Here is a 21327-nt window from a genome sequence, read left to right as displayed (position 1 = left end):
ATCAGCATCTGTACTTAAGCAGTGAATCCTCTATGAAAGAAGAAGCTAAAACAGTAACTGCAGAACTCAGTCCAGTGGATCAGGCTAATGAATTCAATCAGCAATTAGATTTTCTAACTCAGCAATTAGCCGAATTCAAGGAAATATTACAGGAAACAAGAATGGCTAACAGGAACATGGAAGTACAATTAAAGCAGACAGAAAAACAACTGTCAAAACAAATAGCAGAAGAATGCCAAGCAGTTCAATTAAGAAGTGGGAAAACATTAAATACCTCACTTCAAGGCAGCAGGAAACCAAGAAATGAACAAGAGGATACTCAAAATCCCTCTGAGGACAATCAGAGCCCAGAGAGGAACAGAGCTGGCGTTGAACGCCCAGACCATGCTCATTCCTGGCGTTCAACGCCAGAAACAAGCATGGATCTGGCGTTGAACGCCCAAAAGGAACATGGTTCTGGCGTTCAAACGCCAGTAACAAGCAAGGAAGTGGCATTTAACGCCACCCCAGCTTCCACCCCTGGTATTCAAACGCCAGTGGGTGATCAGTCACATACAAGTGCTGATAACAATCCTTCTAAAAAGGCTTCCCAACCCACTTCTGTAGGTAATAAACCTGCAGCAACTAAGGTTGAGGAATACAAAGCCAAAATGCCTTATCCTCAAAAACTCCGCCAAGCGGAACAGGATAAGCAATTTGCTCGCTTTGCAGACTATCTCAGGACTCTTGAAATAAAGATTCCGTTTGCAGAAGCACTTGAGCAAATACCCTCTTATGCTAAGTTCATGAAAGAAATCTTAAGTCATAAGAAGGATTGGAGGGAAACTGAAAAAGTCTACTTCACTGAAGAATGCAGTGCAGTCATTCTAAAAAGCTTACCTGAGAAGCTTAAAGATCCTGGGAGCTTTATGATACCATGCACATTAGAGGGTAATTGTACCAAGCAAGCTTTATGCGATCTTGGGGCAAGTATCAATCTAATACCTGCATCTACTATCAGAAAGCTTGGTTTAACTGAAGAAATTAAACCAACCAGGATATGTCTTCAACTTGCTGATGGCTCCATTAAGTACCCATCATGCGTGATTGAAGACATGATTGTCAAGGTTGGGCCATTCGCCTTTCCTACTGACTTTGTGGTGCTGGAAATGGAGGAGCACAAGAGTGCAACTCTCATTCTGGGAAGACCTTTCCTAGCAACTGGCCGAACCCTCATTGATGTCCAAAAAGGGGAAGTAACCTTGAGAGTCAATGAGGAGGAATTCAAGTTGAATGTTGTCAAAGCAATGCAACATCCAGACACCCAAAATGACTGCATGAGTGTTGATATTATTGATTCTCTGGTAAGAGAGGTCAATATGGCTGAGAGTTTGGAATCAGAGCTAGAGGACATCTTTAAAGATGTTCAGCCTGATTTGGAGGAGTCAGAGAAGATATTAGAACCTCTGAAAATCCCTCAAGAAGAGGAGAAACCTCCAAAACCCGAACTCAAACCATTACCACCATCCTTGAAATATGCATTTCTAGGAGAAGGTGATACCTTTCCTGTAATTATAAGCTCTACTTTAGAGCCACAGGAAGAGGAAGCACTAATTCAAGTGCTAAGGACACACAAGACAGCTCTTGGGTGGTCCATCAGTGATCTTAAGGGCATTAGCCCAGCCAGATGCATGCACAAGATCTTGTTGGAGGATGACGCCAAACCAGTGGTTCAACCACAAAGGCGACTGAATCCAGCTATGAAAGAAGTGGTGCAGAAAGAGGTCACTAAATTACTAGAGGCTGGGATTATTTATCCTATCTCTGACAGCCCCTGGGTGAGCCCTGTCCAAGTTGTCCCAAAGAAAGGAGGCATGACAGTGGTTCATAATGAAAAAAATGAACTGGTTCCTACAAGGACAGTTACAGGGTGGCGTATGTGCATTGATTACAGAAGGCTCAATACAGCCACCAGAAAGGATCATTTCCTTTACCATTCATAGACCAGATGCTAGAAAGACTAGCAGGTCATGAATACTACTGCTTCCTGGATGGATATTCAGGTTATAATCAAATTGCAGTAGATCCCCAGGATCAGGAGAAAACGGCATTCACATGCCCATCTGGAGTATTTGCATACAGAAGGATGCCATTTGGCCTGTGCAATGCACCTGCAACTTTTCAGAGGTGCATGCTCTCAATTTTCTCTGACATGGTGGAAAAATTTCTGGAAGTCTTCATGGATGACTTTTCAGTATTTGGAGACTCATTCAGCTCCTGCCTTAACCATTTAGCACTTGTTCTGAAAAGATGCCAAGAGACTAACCTGGTTTTAAACTGGGAAAAATGTCACTTTATGGTGACTGAAGGAATTGTCCTTGGGCACAAAATTTCGAACAAGGGAATAGAGGTGGATCAAGCTAAAGTTGAAGTAATTGAAAAATTACCACCACCCACCAATGTTAAGGTAATCAGAAGCTTTCTGGGACATGCAGGATTCTATAGGAGGTTTATAAAGGATTTTTCAAAAATCGCCAAACCTCTGAGCAACCTGCTAGCTGCTGACACGCCATTTATCTTTGATAAAGAGTGTCTGCAGGCATTTGAGACTCTGAAAGCTAAATTGGTTACAGCACCAATCATCTCTGCACCAGACTGGACATTACCTTTTGAACTGATGTGTGATGCCAGTGACCATGCCATTGGTGCAGTGTTGGGACAAAGGCATGACAAGCTTCTGCACGTCATTTATTATGCCAGCCGTGTTCTAAATAATGCACAGAAGAATTACACAACCACAGAAAAAGAGCTACTTGCAGTGGTTTACGCCATTGACAAATTTAGATCCTATTTAGTAGGATCAAAAGTGATTGTGTACACTGATCATGCTGCTCTTAAATATCTACTCACAAAGCAGGATTCAAAACCCAGACTCATCAGATGGGTGTTGCTTCTGCAAGAGTTTGATATAGAGATAAGAGACAGGAAAGGGACAGAAAATCAAGTAGCAGATCACCTGTCCCGAATAGAACCAGTGGAAGGGGCGTCCCCCCCTCTCACTGAGATCTCTGAAACCTTTCCGGATGAGCAATTGCTGGCCGTCCAGGAAGTGCCATGGTTTGCAGACATTGCAAACTACAAGGCAGTGAGATTCATACCCAAAGAGTACAGTAGGGTGCAATCAAAGAATTAATCACAGATGCAAAGTACTATCTTTGGGATGAACCATATCTCTTCAAGAGATGTGCAGACGGAGTAATCCGTAGATGTGTGCCTAAAGAGGAAGCACAGAAGATCCTTTGGCATTGCCATGGATCACAGTATGGAGGACATTTTGGAAGTGAGCGAACAGCCACAAGAGTCCTCCAAAGTGGCTTCTACTGGCCTACTCTCTATAAAGATTCCCGAGCATTTGTGCTTAATTGTGACAGTTGCCAAAGATCAGGCAACCTGCCTCACAGTTACGCCATGCCTCAACAAGGAATCTTGAAGATTGAGTTGTTTGATGTATGGGGCATTGACTTCATGGGACCCTTCCCACCATCGTACTCAAACACTTATATTCTGGTGGCAGTGGATTACGTATCCAAATGGGTGGAGGCTATTGCAACACCCACTAATGACACTAAAACAGTGTTAAAATTCCTCCAGAAACATATCTTCAGCAGATTTGGTATCCCTAGAGTATTAATCAGTGATGGGGGCACTCATTTCTGCAATAAACAGCTTTACTCTGCTCTGGTACGTTATGGAGTTAACCACAGGGTGGCTACTCCATATCACCCACAAACTAATGGGCAAGCTGAAGTCTCAAATAGAGAACTTAAAAGAATCCTGGAACGGACTGTAATTAACCGTAGAAAGGATTGGGCAAGAAGCTTGGATGATGCTGTGGGCATACAGAACAGCATTTAAGACCCCTATAGGGACCTCTCCATACCAGCTTGTGTATGGAAAGGCGTGTCACTTGCCAGTGGAACTGGAACACAAGGCCTACTGGGCAACCAGATTCCTGAACCTTGATGCCAAGTTAGCTGGAGAAAGACGATTACTCCAGTTAAATGAGCTAGAGGAATTTAGACTCAATGCTTTCGAAAATGCAAAAATTTACAAAGAGAAAGCAAAAAGATGGCATGATAAGAAATTGTCATCCAGAGTCTTTGAGCCAGGACAGAAAGTTCTATTATTTAATTCAAGGCTCAAATTATTCCCTGGGAAATTGAAATCCCGGTGGAGAGGTCCATATGTAATTACAAGTGTATCACCATATGGATACATAGAACTTCAGGATAGTGACTCCAACAAAAAGTTCATTGTTAATGGACAAAGAGTCAAACACTATCTTGAAGGAAATTTTGAGCAAGAGTGCTCAAGACTGAGACTTAATTAAAAACTCAGTAACAGTCCAGCTAATGACATTAAAGAAGCGCTTGCTGGGAGGCAACCCAGCCATATACAAAGTTTAATTACTAATTAAATAAATTTTCTTTCTTTACAGGTTTAGGTCTAAGTATCTTCAAAGGTGAAATAACAAATTTACTGAAGTCCCAAGAGTTACAGAGAAATTTGGAAGTTCACTGGCATGAAAAAGCCAGTAAGAAACACTTTGGGCGTTAAAACGCCCAAAAGAAGCACCCACTGGGCGTTTAACGCCAGTAAGGGTAGCCTTCTGGGCGTTAAACGCCAGAAAGGAGCATCTTCTGGGCGTTAAACGCCAGAAAGATGCACCTTCTGGGTGTTTAACGCCAATCTGCTAGCATTCTGGGCGTTTAGAAAAACGCCCAGTAAAGAAGGACTTCCTGGCGTTCAACGCCAGAAAGAAGCATCACATGGGCGTTGAACGCCCAGGAGAAGCATCACATGGGCGTTAAACGCCCAAACCATGCACCATGTGGGCGTTTAACGCCAGGATGGTGGGAGGAGGTACAATTTCATTTTTCTTTATTTTTTTTTTTTCAAATTTTTATGTTTCAATTCATGAATTCTTGCATCAACATATTTCAAATTATCATCTCTCATCCCAAATTAGAGTTCTAAAAATCCTAATTTCTAAAATCCCTTTTTCAAAATATCAAAGGTATCTTAATCCATAAAGGACAAATTAATTTTCAATCCAATCAAACTCTTTTAAAATTTGTTTTCAAAACTCAATTATCTTTTTAAAATCTTTTTCAAAATTAAATTTTTCAGATTTGTCTTTTAAATTCTTATTCATATCTTTTTCTTTTAAAAATTATATCTTTTTCTGATCATATCTTTTAAAATCATATCTCTTATCTTATCTCTTTCTTATTTTTCGAAAATTACCCTTCCCCCCTCCCTATATCTTGTGTTCGGCGACTTCCTCATCATCACCATCCAACACTTGCTCTCCTCCTATCCCTCTTCTTTCTTCTCTTTTGCTTGAGGACAAGCAAAGCTCTAAGTTTGGTGTGGTTATCCGTGATCATCAAATTCATGGCCCCTAGAGGAAAGCAACCCAACCAAAAGGGCAAGAAAGAAAGCACTCCAAAGCCACTTTGGAATCAAGGGAAGTTCTTAACTAAAGAACATGCAGACCATTACTACAAGATAATGAGTCACAGATCAGTGATCCCGGAAGTCAGATTTGATCTGAAAGAGGATGAATATCCGGAGATCCAAGAGCAAATCCGAAACAGGCATTGGGAAATTCTGGCCAATCCTGAAACAAAAGTGGGAAGAAACATGGTTCAAGAGTTCTATGCTAATCTATGGCAGACAGACAGGCAAAGACTAATTGGAGCTGCTCTCTTTGACCATCAGACCTTAGTCAGAGGAAAGATCATTCATACTAATTCTGACAGGATCAGGGAGATATTCAAGATTCCCCAACTGAAAGATGACCCAGACTCCTTTAATAGGAGAATGATGAGGGTCAATAAAGGGTTGGACAAGATTCTGGAGGATATATGCGTCCCTGGAGCCAAGTGGACTACCAGCACAACTGGCGACCCAGTTCAACTAAAAAGGGAGGATCTAAAACCAGTAGCCAGAGGCTGGCTGGATTTTGTAGGGCGTTCCATATTGCCTACCAGCAACCGTTCTGAAGTAACCATCAAAAGAGCTGTCATGATTCACTGCATCATGTTGGGAAAAGAGGTAGAAGTCCATCAGCTGATCTCATGTGAGCTATACAAAGTAGCAAACAGGAACTCTAAGGACGCCAGATTGGCCTATCCAAGCTTAATCTCTATGCTCTGCAAAGAGGCTGGAGTGAAGATGGGAATAACTGAATATATCCTAATTGAAAAGCCCATTACTGGAATATCAATGGTCAGACAACAGCAACAAGATGATTCAATCAAGAGGAGAGCACAAGAAGCCCTCCCAGAACTGCCCCAATTCGAATATTGGGAACATCTTGAGGCTTCTATTTCCAGATTGCAAGAAGCTATGGATCAAATAAAGGAAGAACAGAATAATCAGAGTAGCATGCTTTGCAAACTGCTCAAAGAACAGGAGGAGCAAGGGCGTGATCTAAGGGAGCTGAAGCGACAAAAATTAATCCTTGAACAACACCCCAGAGATTAGAGGAGCATCCACTCCTCAAAACAACAGGTTGCTGAGTTCCAATTTTTCTGTTTTAACTTAGTGATAATTATTCCTTTTAGAAATTGACCTTAGAAGATATTTAGTAGTAATTAGGATGTCTATTTTGATTTTATTTCCAATTAAGTTATAATTTATTTTTCTCATCATCATCAGGCATGAATAAAGTAGTAGATTTCTTTTAGAATAAAGAAGTAATGTATATTTTTGAGTTCTTAATAATAAAAATTATAATTAATTATTTGTGGTGGCAATACTTTTTGTTCTCTGAATGAATGCTTGAACAGTGCATAATATGTACTTTGAATTTGATGAATATTGGCTCCTGAAAGGATGAGGAACACGAAAAATATCATTGATGATCTGAAAAATCATGAAATTGATTCTTGAAGCAAGAAAAAGCAGTTCAAAAAAAAAAATTTTATTCACAAGCCATGAGCACTAGCCAAAAGTAAAAGGGATCCAAGGCTTTGAGCACCTATGGATAGGAGGGCCCAAGGAAATAAAATCCAGGCCTAAGCGGCTAAATCAAGCTGTCCCTAACCATGTGCTTGTGTCATGAAGGTCCAAGTGAAAAACTTGAGACTGAGTGGTTAAAGTCGTGATCCGAAGCAAAAGAGTGTGCTTAAGAGCTCTGGACACCACTAATTGGGGACTCTAGCAAAGCTGAGTCACAATCTGAAAAGGTTCACCCAGTTATGTGTCTGTGGTATTCTTGTATCCGGTGGTAATACTGGAAAACAAAGTGCTTAGGGCCACAGCCAAGACTCATAAAATAACTGTGTTCAAGAATCAACATACTACACTAGGAGAGTCAATGATACTATCTGAATTCTGAGTTCCTAAGGATGCCAATTATTCTGAAATTTTAAAGATACAGGGGGATGCCAAAACTGTTCAGAAACAAAAAGCTACAAGCCCCGCTCATCTAATAAGAATCTGAGCTTCATCTAAAACTCTAAAATATATATTACTTCTTAATTTCTGTTAGAACCTATTTTATTCATCTAGTTGCTTGAGGACAAGCAACAGTTTAAGTTTGGTGTTGTGATGAGCGGATATTTTATACGCTTTTTGGGGGTAATTTCATGTAGATTTTAGTATGTTTTAATTAGTTTTTAATAGAATTTTATTAGTTTTTAAGCAAAAATCATATTTCTGGACTTTACTATGAGTGTGTGTACTTTTCTGTGATTTCAGGTATTTTCTGGCTGAAATTGAGGGAGCTGAGCAAAAATCTGACTTAGGCTGAAAAAGGACTGCTGATGCTGTTGGATCCTGACCTCCCTGCACTCGAAATGGATTTTCTGGAGCTACAGGAGTCCAATTGGCGCGCTCTCAACGGCGTTGGAAAGTAGACATCCAGGGCTTTCCAGCAATATATAATAGTCCATACTTTGCGCAAGGATAGACGACGTAACTTGGCGTTGAACGCCAAGTACACGCTGCTGTCTGGAGTTAAACGCCAGAAAAACGTCATGATCCGGAGTTGAACGCCCAAAACACGTCAAATCCTGGAGTTTGACGCCAAGAAAGGCCTTTACACGTGGAAAGCTTTAGTCTCAGCCCCAGCACACACCAAGTGGGCCCCAGAAGTGGATTTCTGCACCAATTATCTTAGTTTATTCATATTTCTGTAAACCTAGGTTACTAGTTTACTATTTAAACAACTTTTACAGACATATCTTGCACCTCATGACATTTTCAGATCTGAATTACATACTTTTGACGGCATGAGTCTCTAAACTCCATTGTTGGGGGTGAGGAGCTCTGCAGCGTCTCGATGATTTAATACAATTCCTTTGTTTTCCATTCAAACACGCTTGTTCTTATCCAAGATGTTTATTCGTGCTTAATTGTGAAGAAGGTGATGATCCGTGACACCCATCACCTTCCTCAATCCATGAACGTGTGCTTGACAACCACCTCCGTTCTACATCAGAATGAATGAATATCTCTTAGATTCCCCAACAGAATATCTCTTAGATTCCCCAACAGAATCTTCGTGGTATAAGCTAGATGGATGGCGGCATTCATGAGAATCCGGAAAGTCTAAACCTTGTCTGTGGTATTCCGAGTAGGATTCCAGGATTGAATGACTGTGACGTGCTTCAAACTTGCAACCTGCTGGGCGTTAGTGACAGACGCAAAAGAGGGATTCTATTCCAGTAGGAAGCAGGAACCAACCGGTGATTGGCCGTACTATGACAGAGTGCGTGAGCATTAGCTTTCACTGCGAGGATGGGAAGTAGCCATTGACAACGGTGACACCCTACATAGAGCTTGCCATGGATAGACCTTGCGTGTGAGAAGAGGGTCTCAAGGAAGAGTTGAAGTTCAAAGGACAAAGCATCTCCAAAACTCCAACAGATTCCACAATCCTTTATAAACAAGTAACTCTATTATTCAAGTAATCCAAACAATTTTCTTTCTTCTCCTTACTAAGACAAATAAAATAAATATTGATTGCTTCAAGCCAATAATCTCCGTGGGATCGACCCTTACTCACGTAAGGTATTACTTGGACGACCCAGTGCACTTGCTGGTTAGTTGTGCGAATCACAAATTCGTGCACCACGTATTCTGCAACGAAGTCGGCGAGGCATTGAGCTTTGATCGCTGTCCGAGTTTCATATCTTAAGTCGAACTCGGAGAGCTCTATTGCCCATTGAACCATTCTCCCTGCAACATCCGTTTTTTGGAGGATTTGCTTCATGGGTTGGTTCGTACAGACTCTTATGGTGTGAGCTTGAAAGTAAGGCCGTAACCTTCGCGAGGCTACTACCAAGGAGTAAGCAAACTTTTCTAGTTTGTGGTACCTTAGTTTGGGGCCTTGTAGAACTTTACTGATGAAGTAGACTGGATGTTGTCCGACCTCGTCTTCTTTTATCAGGGCTGACGAGACAGCCTTGTTTGCTACGGACAAGTATAGGACGAGGTCTTTCCCAGGTACGGGTCGGGTTAGAATAGGAGGTTGGCTTAAAAACTTTTTGAACTCCTGGAATGCCTCCTCGCATTCAGGAGTCCATTCGAACTGGCATCCCTTCCTTAATAAGGAAAATAGTGGAAGGGATTTCAGTGCCGATCCTGACAGGAATCTGGAGAGGGCTGCAAGTCGGCCATTTAGCTGCTGGACTTCTCTCAAACAAGTCGGACTTTTCATTTCTAGGATGGCTCTACACTTGTCGGGATTGGCTTCGATCCCTCTTTGTGTTAGCATAAATCCTAGAAATTTCCCTGCTTCCACTGCGAAGGCGCACTTTGCGGGATTTAGTCTCATCCCGTGCAGCCTTATAGTGTCGAAGACTTGCGAGAGGTCTGTCAAAAGGTCGTCTTCTTTCTTTGTTTTTACCAGCATGTCGTCGACGTATACTTCCATTAGACTCCCCAGGTGAGGGAAAAACACTTTATTCATCAACCTTTGATATGTGGCCCCCGCATTCTTTAATCCGAATGGCATGACCACGTAGCAGAAATTAGCTCTGGGTGTGATGAATGATGTTTTCTCTTGGTCTGGCTCATACATTGGGATTTGATTATATCCCGAGTAGGCGTCCATAAATGATAAGTATTGGTACCCCGAGCTAGAGTCTACTAGGGTATCAATACTTGGCAAGGGATAAGGGTCCTTAGACATGCCTTATTTAAGTCGGTGTAGTCGACACACATTCTCCATTTGCCATTATGTTTTTTGACTAGAACTACATTGGCTAGCCATGTTGGGTACTTGACTTCTCTGATGAAGCCAGCTTCCAGGAGCGCCTGTACTTGTTCTTCCACTATTAGGGCTCGTTCTGGGCCGAGCTTGCGTCTTCTTTGTTGTACAGGTCGGGATCCTGGATAAACCGAGAGCTTGTGGGACATGAGCTCGGGGTCAATCCCAGGCATGTCAGAGGCCTTCCAGGCGAAGAGGTCGGAATTATCTCTTAGGAGCCTAGTCAACCCTTGTTTTAGAGTTTCCCCTAGGTTGGCTCCTATATGAGTGTTCTTCCCTTCCTCTTTACCAACCTGTATCTCCTCGGTTTTTCCTCCTGGTTGTGGTCGCAGTTCTTCTCTGGCCCTTGCGCCACCGAGCTCTATTGTGTTAACTTCTCTGCCCTTTCCCCTTAGGTTTAGGCTTTCATTGTAGCACTTCCTTGCCAACTTTTGATCTCCCCTTACCGTTGCTATTCCCGCTGAGGTCGGGAATTTCATGCAGAGGTGAGGAGTAGATACCACTGCTCCGAGTCAATTGAGGGTAGCTCTGCCGATTAGAGCATTATATGCTGACCTCACATCGATGACTATGAAGTCTATACTCAGAGTCTTTGATTTTTCCCCTTTTCCAAAAGTAGTGTGAAGGGGAAAAAATCCTAGTGGTTTTATTGGCGTGTCCCCTAATCCGTATAGGGTGTCGGGGTAAGCTCTTAATTCTTTCTCATATAACCCTAGCTTGTCGAAGGCGGGCTTAAAAAGGATGTCTGCCGAGCTTCCTTGGTCCACCAGGGTTCTGTGGAGATGGGCATTTGCTAGGATCATGGTTATCACTACTGGATCATCATGTCCAGGGATTATTCCTCGCCCATCTTCTTTTGTGAATGAAATGGTAGGGAGGTCGGATGGCTCTTCTTCGACCTGATAGATTCTTTTGAGATGTCTTTTGCGAGAGGATTTGGTGAGTCATCCTCCCGCGAACCCTCCTGAGATCATGTGGATATGTCTCTCTGGTGTCTGCGGTGGTGGGTCTCTTCTATCCATGTCGTCTCGCTTTCTCTTTCCGTGACCGTCCGACCTTTCTATGAGATATCTATCAAGCCGACCTTCTCTAGCCAGCTTTTCTATCACATTTTTAAGGTCGTAACAGTCGTTTGTGGAGTGACCATATATCTTGTGGTACTCGCAGTAATCGTTGCGGCTTCCCCCTTTTTTATTTTTAATGGGTCTATGGGGTGGCAATCTCTCAGTGTTACAAATCTCTCTGTATACGTCCACTATAGAGACTTTCAGAGGAGTATAAGAGTGATATTTTCTTGGCCTTTCGAGACCGAGTTCTTCCTTTTTCTTGGTTTCCCTTTCCCTCTCTTTTGTTGAGGGAGGGGGTCCGGGTCGCCAACTCAGGTCTCTTAATTTGGCGTTTTCCTCCATGTTGATGTACTTTTCAGCTCTTTCCTGTACATCACTCAAGGAGGTGGGGTGTCTTTTGGATATGGACTGCGAGAAAGGACCTTCCCTAAGTCCATTGACTAACCCCATTATTACTGCTTCGGTGGGTAGGTCTTGAATCTCCAAACATGCTTTGTTGAACCTTTCCATATAGGTTCGTAAAGATTCTCCGACCTCCTGTTTTATTCCCAGGAGGCTCGGTGCATGTTTCACTTTGTCTTTCTGGATTGAGAACCTCATCAAAAACTTCCTCGAGAGGTCTTCAAAACTAGTAACCGACCTCGGGGGGAGGCTATCGAACCACTTCATCGCTGCTTTCGATAGAGTGATCGGGAAGGCCTTGCATCGTGTAGCGTCGGAAGCGTCAGCTAGGTACATTCGACTTTTGAAGTTGCTCAGGTGATGCTTCGGATCCGTGGTCCCGTCATAGAGGTCCATGTCAGGGCTTTTGAAGTTTCTCGGAACTTTAGCCCTCATGATGTCCTCGCTGAAGGGGTCCTCCCCACCTAAAGGTGGTTCTTCGTGTTCATCGCGGGAGTTACGACTTTTGAGGGAGGATTCCAACTGTAAGAGCTTTCTTTCTAACTCTTTTCGTCGTTCTATCTCCTCTTTTAGGCTCTTTTCAGTTTCCTTTTGTCGCTCTCGCTCCTGCTCTAATTGCTCCAGGCGGCTGTGGACTAATCCCATGAGTTCAGTTACATGGGGTGGTCCTTCTTTTTCTGATTCGCGCCCTTCTGAGGAGTTCACCTTCGGATTCTTTATTCCGGAAGTGCCTTCCCTGTGTTGATTATCGATTTCTTGGTGGAGGGTGAGGTCCACATCGTTGTTTCCTGTGTCTAGATTCTCTTGTTCAGAATCTGTCTCCACATGGCCTTCTTCGTGGGATCTATCTGCCATCGTTGGATGATCTCTCAGGTCCCCGGCAACGGCGCCAATGTTACGATGGGTAACCGGAGATTAATAAGATGGATGGCTTTGGTTGGTCCAATCGTCCGCGGATGGTGGCTTCCGAGCTGGTTTGCACGTTGAAGCCTCCTTCCGACTTGTGCTTGTGAGTGAATGGGGGGGTGGTACCTGCAAAGACACTCCGATGCCTAAGTTAGCAAGGGTGTGAGCAGGTCTAGAGAGTATTGGGCTTAGAGATACTTGAGGGGTGTCAGTGTATTTGTAGTGGTGAGCCAATAACCAGCGTTGGAGTAGTGCCATATTTTTAGGGTGTTAACCGTCCCATTATCTTAGGGAGGTTAAGATATGGCTTGATTAAAGTAGTTAGAGAGATTTTAGGGGCAGTTACTCATTTGAATGAGTGCTTATCTGCCAACTATTCTCCGTCCCGACTTCTTGGGAGTAAGTCGGGTTTGACACCGACTTCTAAGTGTGAAGGTTGGTGTTTAGTAAGGCTCAATCCTCTGGACTAGGCCTCTTATTTGGACCTGGGCCTTTATTATTGGACCAGGGTAGGAACAATAAGTATTAGAAATAAATAAAATTTTATAATTAGATGTATTGTAACAAAATATATATAATATTAATTAGTTTTTAAAAAATTTCAAAAAAATAATTTCTTTTATTTTAGTCAAATAACTATTTATTAAAGTGTACAAATTAATTAATTTCTTCTCATATACCATTTTTTTAAAGACATAAAAATAATTAATTAGGATATTGGTTAAGATAATTAAAGTTATTATCTCGTTAAATTTTCAATTCAAAGAGAAAACATTGATAAAAACTAGGTTGAATTTTTATTTATTTATTCATTTAAATTAATCACTACATAAGTTAAAGTTCTATTTTAAAATTATATTCGAGCTTTAATATAATTTTTAAAATTTTAATTTACTTAATTTAATTTTCTATAAAATACTTATAGAATTACTAGTACATAAATTTTAGAAAAAAAAGAAAAAAACATGATTTTTAATTATAACTTTAAATAAACTTTATTTTTAATTTTGAAATGAACTTTAATTTTATTTTTTAATAATATTAATTTTTTATCGTATATAATTATTCAATTATTTTTTAATTACATATAAATAAATTACTCTTAATAAAACTTTTTTATATTATTTAATTATTTTTTTAGAAAATAATTAACTATTAAAATAATTAAATTTTTCAAAACAAAAATAATAAAAAAATTATGAACAAAAAAATTAACCATCATAATAAATTTATAATAATAATTATAATAAAAATTGATTTAGCAATTTAAATTTTATATATGAATTATTTGTTTTAAGAAATGTTTGAATTTGTAAATTATATTTTTCATGTACTCACGAAAAAAGATAATTTCTATATTATCAAAGAACCATAATTACTAGTGAATATTATCGTATGTAATGTTATTTAGCTAATTTGTTAGTGTTGTTGTATTTTAATTATTTTGTATATATAACACCGTTTAACTTATAAAACAAATATAAATATTAGTTTATTTGTCAAATAATGTTTTATGGTATAATTTTGATGTTGATGTTTCAAAGTTAAAGTGGTTAGAGAAGTTTTTAATTCTTTGATAATTCATGTGAGAGATTATTATAAGATTAATGAAGTAATAGTAACAAGAATGTTGTTAATTATATATATAAATAGATCGTTAGAGGGGCGAAGGCAAGTATATTAGAGAAGGGGGCAATGGCCCCCCTAAATAACAAATTTTAATGTATAAAGATCATTAATTTTTACATTAGCCCCTCCCTTAATTTTAATTTTTTCTTCTTTTAATATTATACTTTTATGTTGGCTCCCTCCTAAGAATTATTCTAGCTCCTCCCTGCGTTAGTAATAAATAATTTGAATATTTGTAATTGATTATTATTATTATTTTAATATTAATTTTAATTGTATTCTAACCGTTATTTTATAATTAACATACTTAATGATATGTAATAAATTCAATTAAGTAAGGATATTGATTAAGGAATTATGTTTTTTTTGTAGAGGAAGAAAATGCATATTACAAGAAATTTTTTTTAATCATTGTCGCTATTTAAAATAAATGACATAATTGAAGAACAATTTTTTTAATGATTATCATCTATTCAAAATAATTGACTATGACATACGCAATAAAAATTAACTATATAACATAAATTCATGTAACAATATTTTAATATGAAACTTTAATAGTTTAACATAATAAAAATAGATGGAAAGATAAGATAGATAGATAGATATGATATATTATTATAAATTGTGAAACTTGAATACGTATTTTTTTACTCTCAAAATTAACACAATCCGCATTAGTCATTAATAATAAAATTAAGGGATCACTTAAATAAAGATGTATATTTTATTTTTTTTATTAAAGATGTTTTCGTATTGCATTTTAATTTGTTTTTGTATAATTTATTCGATATTTTTTATTGTATATTACTAAATTTCTTAAAAAAAATTTCAATAACAATAAAAAATATTTAAATTAGAATAAAACAAAAAAAATATGTCAACTCATCAATATATATATATATAACAAGCTCATGCCTCTTAAAATTTTTACAAGTAAAAAATAATTAATTTATATTCGTGCGATATATAAAATAATTAATATATTAATATATATAACAAGCTCATGCCTCTTAAAATTTTTACAAGTAAAAAATAATTAATTTATATTCGTGCGATATATAAAATAATTAATATATTATTATTATATTATAGATTAAAATTTACTAATTTAAATTTGTTTTCGTTTTTAGTATAAGTATTAGAAATAAATAAAATTTTATAATTAGATGTATTGTAACAAAATATATATAGTATTAATTAGTTTTTAAAAAATTTCAAAAAAATAATTTCTTTTATTTTAGTCAAATAACTATTTATTAAAGTGTACAAATTAATTAATTTCTTCTCATATACCTTTTTTTAAAGACATAAAAATAATTAATTAGGATATTGGTTAAGATAATTAAAGTTATTATCTCGTTAAATTTTCAATTCAAAGAGAAAACATTGATAAAAATTAGGTTGAATTTTTATTTATTTATTCATTTAAATTAATCTCTACATAAGTTAAAGTTCTATTTTAAAATTATATTCGAGCTTTAATATAATTTTTAAAGTTTTAATTTACTTAATTTGATTTTCTATAAAATACTTATAGAATTACTAGTACATAAATTTTAGAAAAAAAAGAAAAAAACATGATTTTTAATTATAACTTTAAATAAACTTTATTTTTAATTTTGAAATGAACTTTAATTTTATTTTTTAATAATATTAATTTTTTATCGTATATAATTATTCAATTATTTTTTAATTACATATAAATAAATTACTCTTAATAAAACTTTTTTATGTTATTCAATTATTTTTTTAGAAAATAATTAACTATTAAAATAATTAAATTTTTCACAACAAAAATAATAAAAAAATTATGAACAAAAAAATTAACCATCATAATAATTTTATAATAATAATTATAATAAAAATTGATTTAGCAATTTAAATTTTATATATGAATTATTTGTTTTAAGAAATGTTTGAATTTGTAAATTATATTTTTTATGTACTCACAAAAAAAGATAATTTCTATATTATTAAAGAACCATAATTACTAGTGAATATTATCATATGTAATGTTATTTAGCTAATTTGTTAGTGTTGTTGTATTTTAATTATTTGTATATATAACACCATTTAACTTATAAAACAAATATAAATATTAGTTTATTTGTCAAATAATGTTTTATGGTATAATTTTGATGTTGATGTTTCAAAATTAAAGTGGTTAGAGAAGTTTTTAATTCTTTGATAATTCATGTGAGAGATTATTATAATATTAATGAAGTAATAGTAATAAGAATGTTGTTAATTATATATATAAATAGATCGTTAGAGGGGCGAAGGCAAGTATATTAGAGAAGGGGGCAATGGCCCCCCTAAATAAAAAATTTTAATGTATAAAGGTCATTAATTTTTACATTAACCCCTCCCTTAATTTTAATTTTTTCTTCTTTAAATATTATACTTTTATGTTGGCCCTCTCCTAAGAATTATTCTAGCTCCGTCCTGCATTAGTAATAAACAATTTAAATATTTGTAATTGATCATTATTATTATTTTAATATTGATTTTAACTGTATTCTAACCGTTATTTTATAATTAACATACTTAATGATATGTAATAAATTCAATTAAGTAAGGATATTGATTAAGGAATTATGTTTTTTTTTGTAGAGGAAGAAAATGCATATTACAAGAAAATTTTTTTAATCATTGTCGCTATTTAAAATAAATGACATAATTGAAGAACAATTTTTTTAATGATTATCATCTATTCAAAATAATTGATATGACATACTGATGAGCGGATAATTTGTACCCTTTTTGGCATTGTTTTTAGTATGTTTTTAGTAGTTTTAGTTGAGTTCTTAGTATATTTTTATTAGTTTTTAGTTAAAATTCACTTTTCTGGACTTTACTATGAGTTTGTGTGTTTTTCTGTGATTTCAGGTATTTTCTGGCTGAAATTGAGGGACCTGAGCAAAAATCTGATTCAGAGACTGAAAAGGACTGCAGATGCTGTTGGATTCTGACCTCCCTGCACTCGAAGTGGATTTTCTGGAGCTACAGAAGCCCAATTGGCGCGCTCTCAACGGCGTTGGAAAGTAGACATCCTGGACTTTCCAGCAATATATGATAGTCCATACTTTGCCATAGATTTGATGGCCCAAACCGGCGTTCAAAGTCACCCTCAGGAATTCCAGCGTTAAACGCCGGAACTGGCACCTAAATGGGAGTTAAACGCCCAAACTGGCATAAAAGCTGGCGTTTAACTCCAAGAAGAGTCTCTACACGAAATTGCTTCATTGCTCAGCCCAAGCACACACCAAGTGGGCCCGGAAGTGGATTTTTATGTCATTTACTCATCTCTGTACACCCTAGGCTACTAGTTTTCTATAAGTAGGACCTTTTACTATTGTATTTGAAAGCTTTTGATCATGTTTTTATGATTGAACCCTCTTTGGGAGGCTGGCCATTCGGCCATGCCTAGACCTCGTTCTTATGTATTTTCAACGGTGGAGTTTCTACACACCATAGATTAAGGTGTGGAGCTCTGCTGTACCTCGAGTATTAATGCAATTACTATTGTTCTTCTATTCAATTCTGCTTGTTCTTTGTCCAAGATATCACTTGTTCTTCAACTTGATGAATGTGATGATCCGTGACACTCATCATCATTCTCACTTATGAACAAAGTGACTGACAACCACTCTGTTCTACAAGCAACCAAGGCTCTAGTGTTTATCTCTTGGATTCTTTAACCGGAATCTTCGTGGTATAGGCGAGAACTGATGGCGGCATTCAAGAGAATCCGGAAGGTCTAACCTTGTCTGTGGTATTTTGAGTAGGATTCAATGATTGAATGACTGTGACGTGCTTCAAACTCCTAGCAGGCGGGGCGTTAGTGACAGACGCAAAAGAATCACTGGATTCTATTCCGGCCTGACCGAGAACCGACAGCTGATTAGCCATATGCTGTGACAGAGCATAGGAACATTTTCACTGAGAGGATGGGAGGTAGCCACTGACAACGGTGAAACCCTTGCATAAGCTTGCCATGGAAAGGAGTAAGAAGGATTGGATGAAGACAGTAGGAAAGCAGAGAGACGGAAGGGAAGGCATCTTCATACGCTTATCTGAAGTTCCTACCAATGAATTACATAAGTACCTCTATCTTTATCTTTATGCTTTATTCGTATATCACTATACCCAATTGAGTCTGCCTGACTAAGATTTACAAGGTGACCATAGCTTGCTTCATACCAACAATCTCCGTGGGATCGACCCTTACTCGCGTAAGGTTTATTACTTGGACGACCCAGTGCACTTGCTGGTTAGTTGTGCAAAGTTGTGTTTATGCCATGGTATTGAGCACCAAGTTCTTGGGGCCATTACTAGGGATTATTTGAGTTGTGAAAAGTAGTGATCACAATTTCGCACATCAAGTTTTTGGCGCCGTTGCCGGGGATTGTTCGAGTTTTGAGCAAGCTTTTTGTCCGGTAACATCAGTGCCAAAATCCGGCAACAGCACCAAGTTTTTGGCGCCGTTGCCGGGGATTGTTTTGTGTATGGACAACTGACGGTTCATCTTGTTGCTTAGATTAGGTATTTTTTTCAGAGTTCTTAAGAATGAATTCTAGTGTTTCAAGGTGATGTTCTTATCATCACCAAAGCTGATTGATCATCATCAATTTAGCTCTTGAATGCAATGTCCTGCTGAAGCTTAGCTAGCTATGTCTAATTCCTTTAGACTAAAGCTTTAGACTAACATTGCATGATTCCTGGAATTCTCATTAAGAATTTTGATACCTTTATTTTCTTTTCCATATAATTTTCGAAAAAAGCACAAAAAAAAAATTACAAAATCATAAAAACCAAAAATATTTTATGTTTCTTGTTTGAGTCTAGTGTCTCATCTTAAGTTTGGTGTTAATTGCATGCATTCATTCATGTGTCTTAAGGATCTTCAAGTAATTCTTGATTATTTCTTACTCTGATCTTTGAATTCTCTTGACTTGAGTGTTTTGTTGTTCTCCATATGCATTCTCATTTTGTCAGTGTCAGTAGTATACAAACTGCTAAGTTTGGTGTCTTGCATGCATTGTTATTTGATTTTAGTTGCATTTTGATTATTAAAAATCCAAAAATATTTTTAATTTGTGTCTTCTCAAGTCAATAATACAGAGAACTGAAGATTCAGAACATACAGCAGAGGAATTGCACAGAAAAAGCTGGGCGTTCAAAACGCCCAGTGAAGAAGGACAGACTGGCATTTAAACGCCAGCCAAGGTACCTGGTTGGGCGTTTAACGCCCAAAAGGGTAGAGTTTTGGGCGTTAAACGCCAGAATGTGCACCATTCTGGGCGTTTAACGCCAGGATGGCACAAGGGGGAGGATTTTGTTTTCAAATCAATTTTTTTTCAAGTTTTCAAAGTTTTTCAAAATCAAATCTTTTTCATATCATATCTTTTCAATCAAATGTTTTCAAAATCAATTTCTTTCCTTTTTCAAAGATACTTGCTATCAATTAATGATTTGATTCAACATTTCAAGTATGTTGCCTTTTCTGTTGAGAAAGGTTTAATGTTTGAATCATATCTTTTCTTGATAGGCAAGTCATTAATTTTTAAAATCAAATCTTTTTAAAAATTGTTTTCAAATCATATCTTCTCAATCACATATTTTTTTTTTAAAAACCAATCATATCTTCTTAACCTCATCTTTTTCAAAATAGTTTTCAATCAAATCTTTTTGACTTCTAATTTCAAAATCTTTTTCAAAAATCACTTGATTTCTTTCCCACTTTTATTTTCGAAAATCAATTAGTGTTTTTCAAAATGTTTTCAAATTCTTTTACTTAATTTTCGAAAATTACCTTCCCTCTTCTCACATCCTTCTATTTATGGACTAACAATATTCCTTAATGCAAAATTCGAATTCCATCTTCTTTGATAAGTTCGAATTTTCTACTTCTTTCTTCTATTTTTCTGTTCTTCTGACACCTCAAGGAATCTCTATACTGTGACATAGAGGATTCCACATTTTCTTGTTCTCTTCTCTTTCATATGAGCAGGAGCAGAGACAAGGGCATTCTTGTTGAAGCTGACCCTGAACCTGAAAGGACCTTGAAGCGAAAGCTAAGAGAAGCTAAGGCACAATTCTCTGTAGAGGACCTAACAGAAATCTTCAAAGAAGAAGAACCCATGGCAGCCGAAAACAACAACAATGCCAACAATGCAAGGAAGGTGCTGGGTGACTTTACTGCACCTACTCCCGACTTCTATGGGAGAAGCATCTCTATCCCTGCCATTGGAGCAAACAACTTTGAGCTTAAGCCTCAATTAGTTTCTCTAATGCAACAGAATTGCAAGTTTCATGGACTTCCATTGGAAGATCCTCATCAGTTTTTAGCTGAGTTCTTGCAAATCTGTGACACTGTCAAGACTAATGGGGTAGACCCTGAGGTCTATAGACTTATGCTATTCCCTTTTGTTGTAAGAGACAGAGCTAGGACATGGTTGGACTCACAACCTAAAGAAAGCCTGGACTCATGGGAAAAGCTAGTCAATGCCTTCTTGGCAAAGTTCTTTCCACCTCAAAAATTGAGTAAGCTTAGAGTGGAAGTCCAAACCTTCAGACAGAAGGATGGAGAATCCCTCTATGAAGCTTGGAAAAGATACAAACAATTGATTAGAAAATGTCCTTCTGACATGCTTTCTAAATGGAGCATCATAGGTATTTTCTATGATGGTCTCTCTGAACTATCCAAGATGTCTTTGGATAGCTCTGCTGGAAGATCTCTTCATTTGAAGAAGACGCCTACAGAAGCTCAAGAGCTGATTGAAATGGTTGCAAATAACCAATTCATGTACACTTCTGAAAGGAATCCTGTGAACAATGGGACTAATCAGAAGAAAGGAGTTCTTGAGATTGATGCTCTGAATGCCATTCTGGCTCAGAACAAGATATTGACTCAACAAGTCAATTTGATTTCTCAAAGTCTGTCTGGAATGCAAAATGCACCAAGCAGTACTAAGGATGCTTCATCTGAAGAAGAAGCTTATGATCCTAAGAACCCTTCAATGGAAGAGGTGAATTACCTAGGAGAACCCTATG

At 37.3% G+C, this 21327-nt stretch overlaps 1 non-coding gene across 1 annotated transcript; it reads right to left on the bottom strand.

Moving 5' to 3' along the window:
• Positions 1-20819: 20819 nt before the first annotated feature.
• On the bottom strand, positions 20820-20927 carry LOC130942598 (small nucleolar RNA R71). Its single transcript, XR_009071165.1, has one exon. It is a non-coding gene; the product is annotated as a small nucleolar RNA R71 (small nucleolar RNA).
• Positions 20928-21327: the final 400 nt, after the last annotated feature.

This window comes from Arachis stenosperma, chromosome 7 (genome assembly GCF_014773155.1).
Source record: "Arachis stenosperma cultivar V10309 chromosome 7, arast.V10309.gnm1.PFL2, whole genome shotgun sequence".
Classification (NCBI taxonomy): domain Eukaryota; kingdom Viridiplantae; phylum Streptophyta; class Magnoliopsida; order Fabales; family Fabaceae; genus Arachis; species Arachis stenosperma.
Note: the sequence above shows the minus strand (reverse complement) of the source record. Positions and strands in the feature narration are given on the sequence as shown.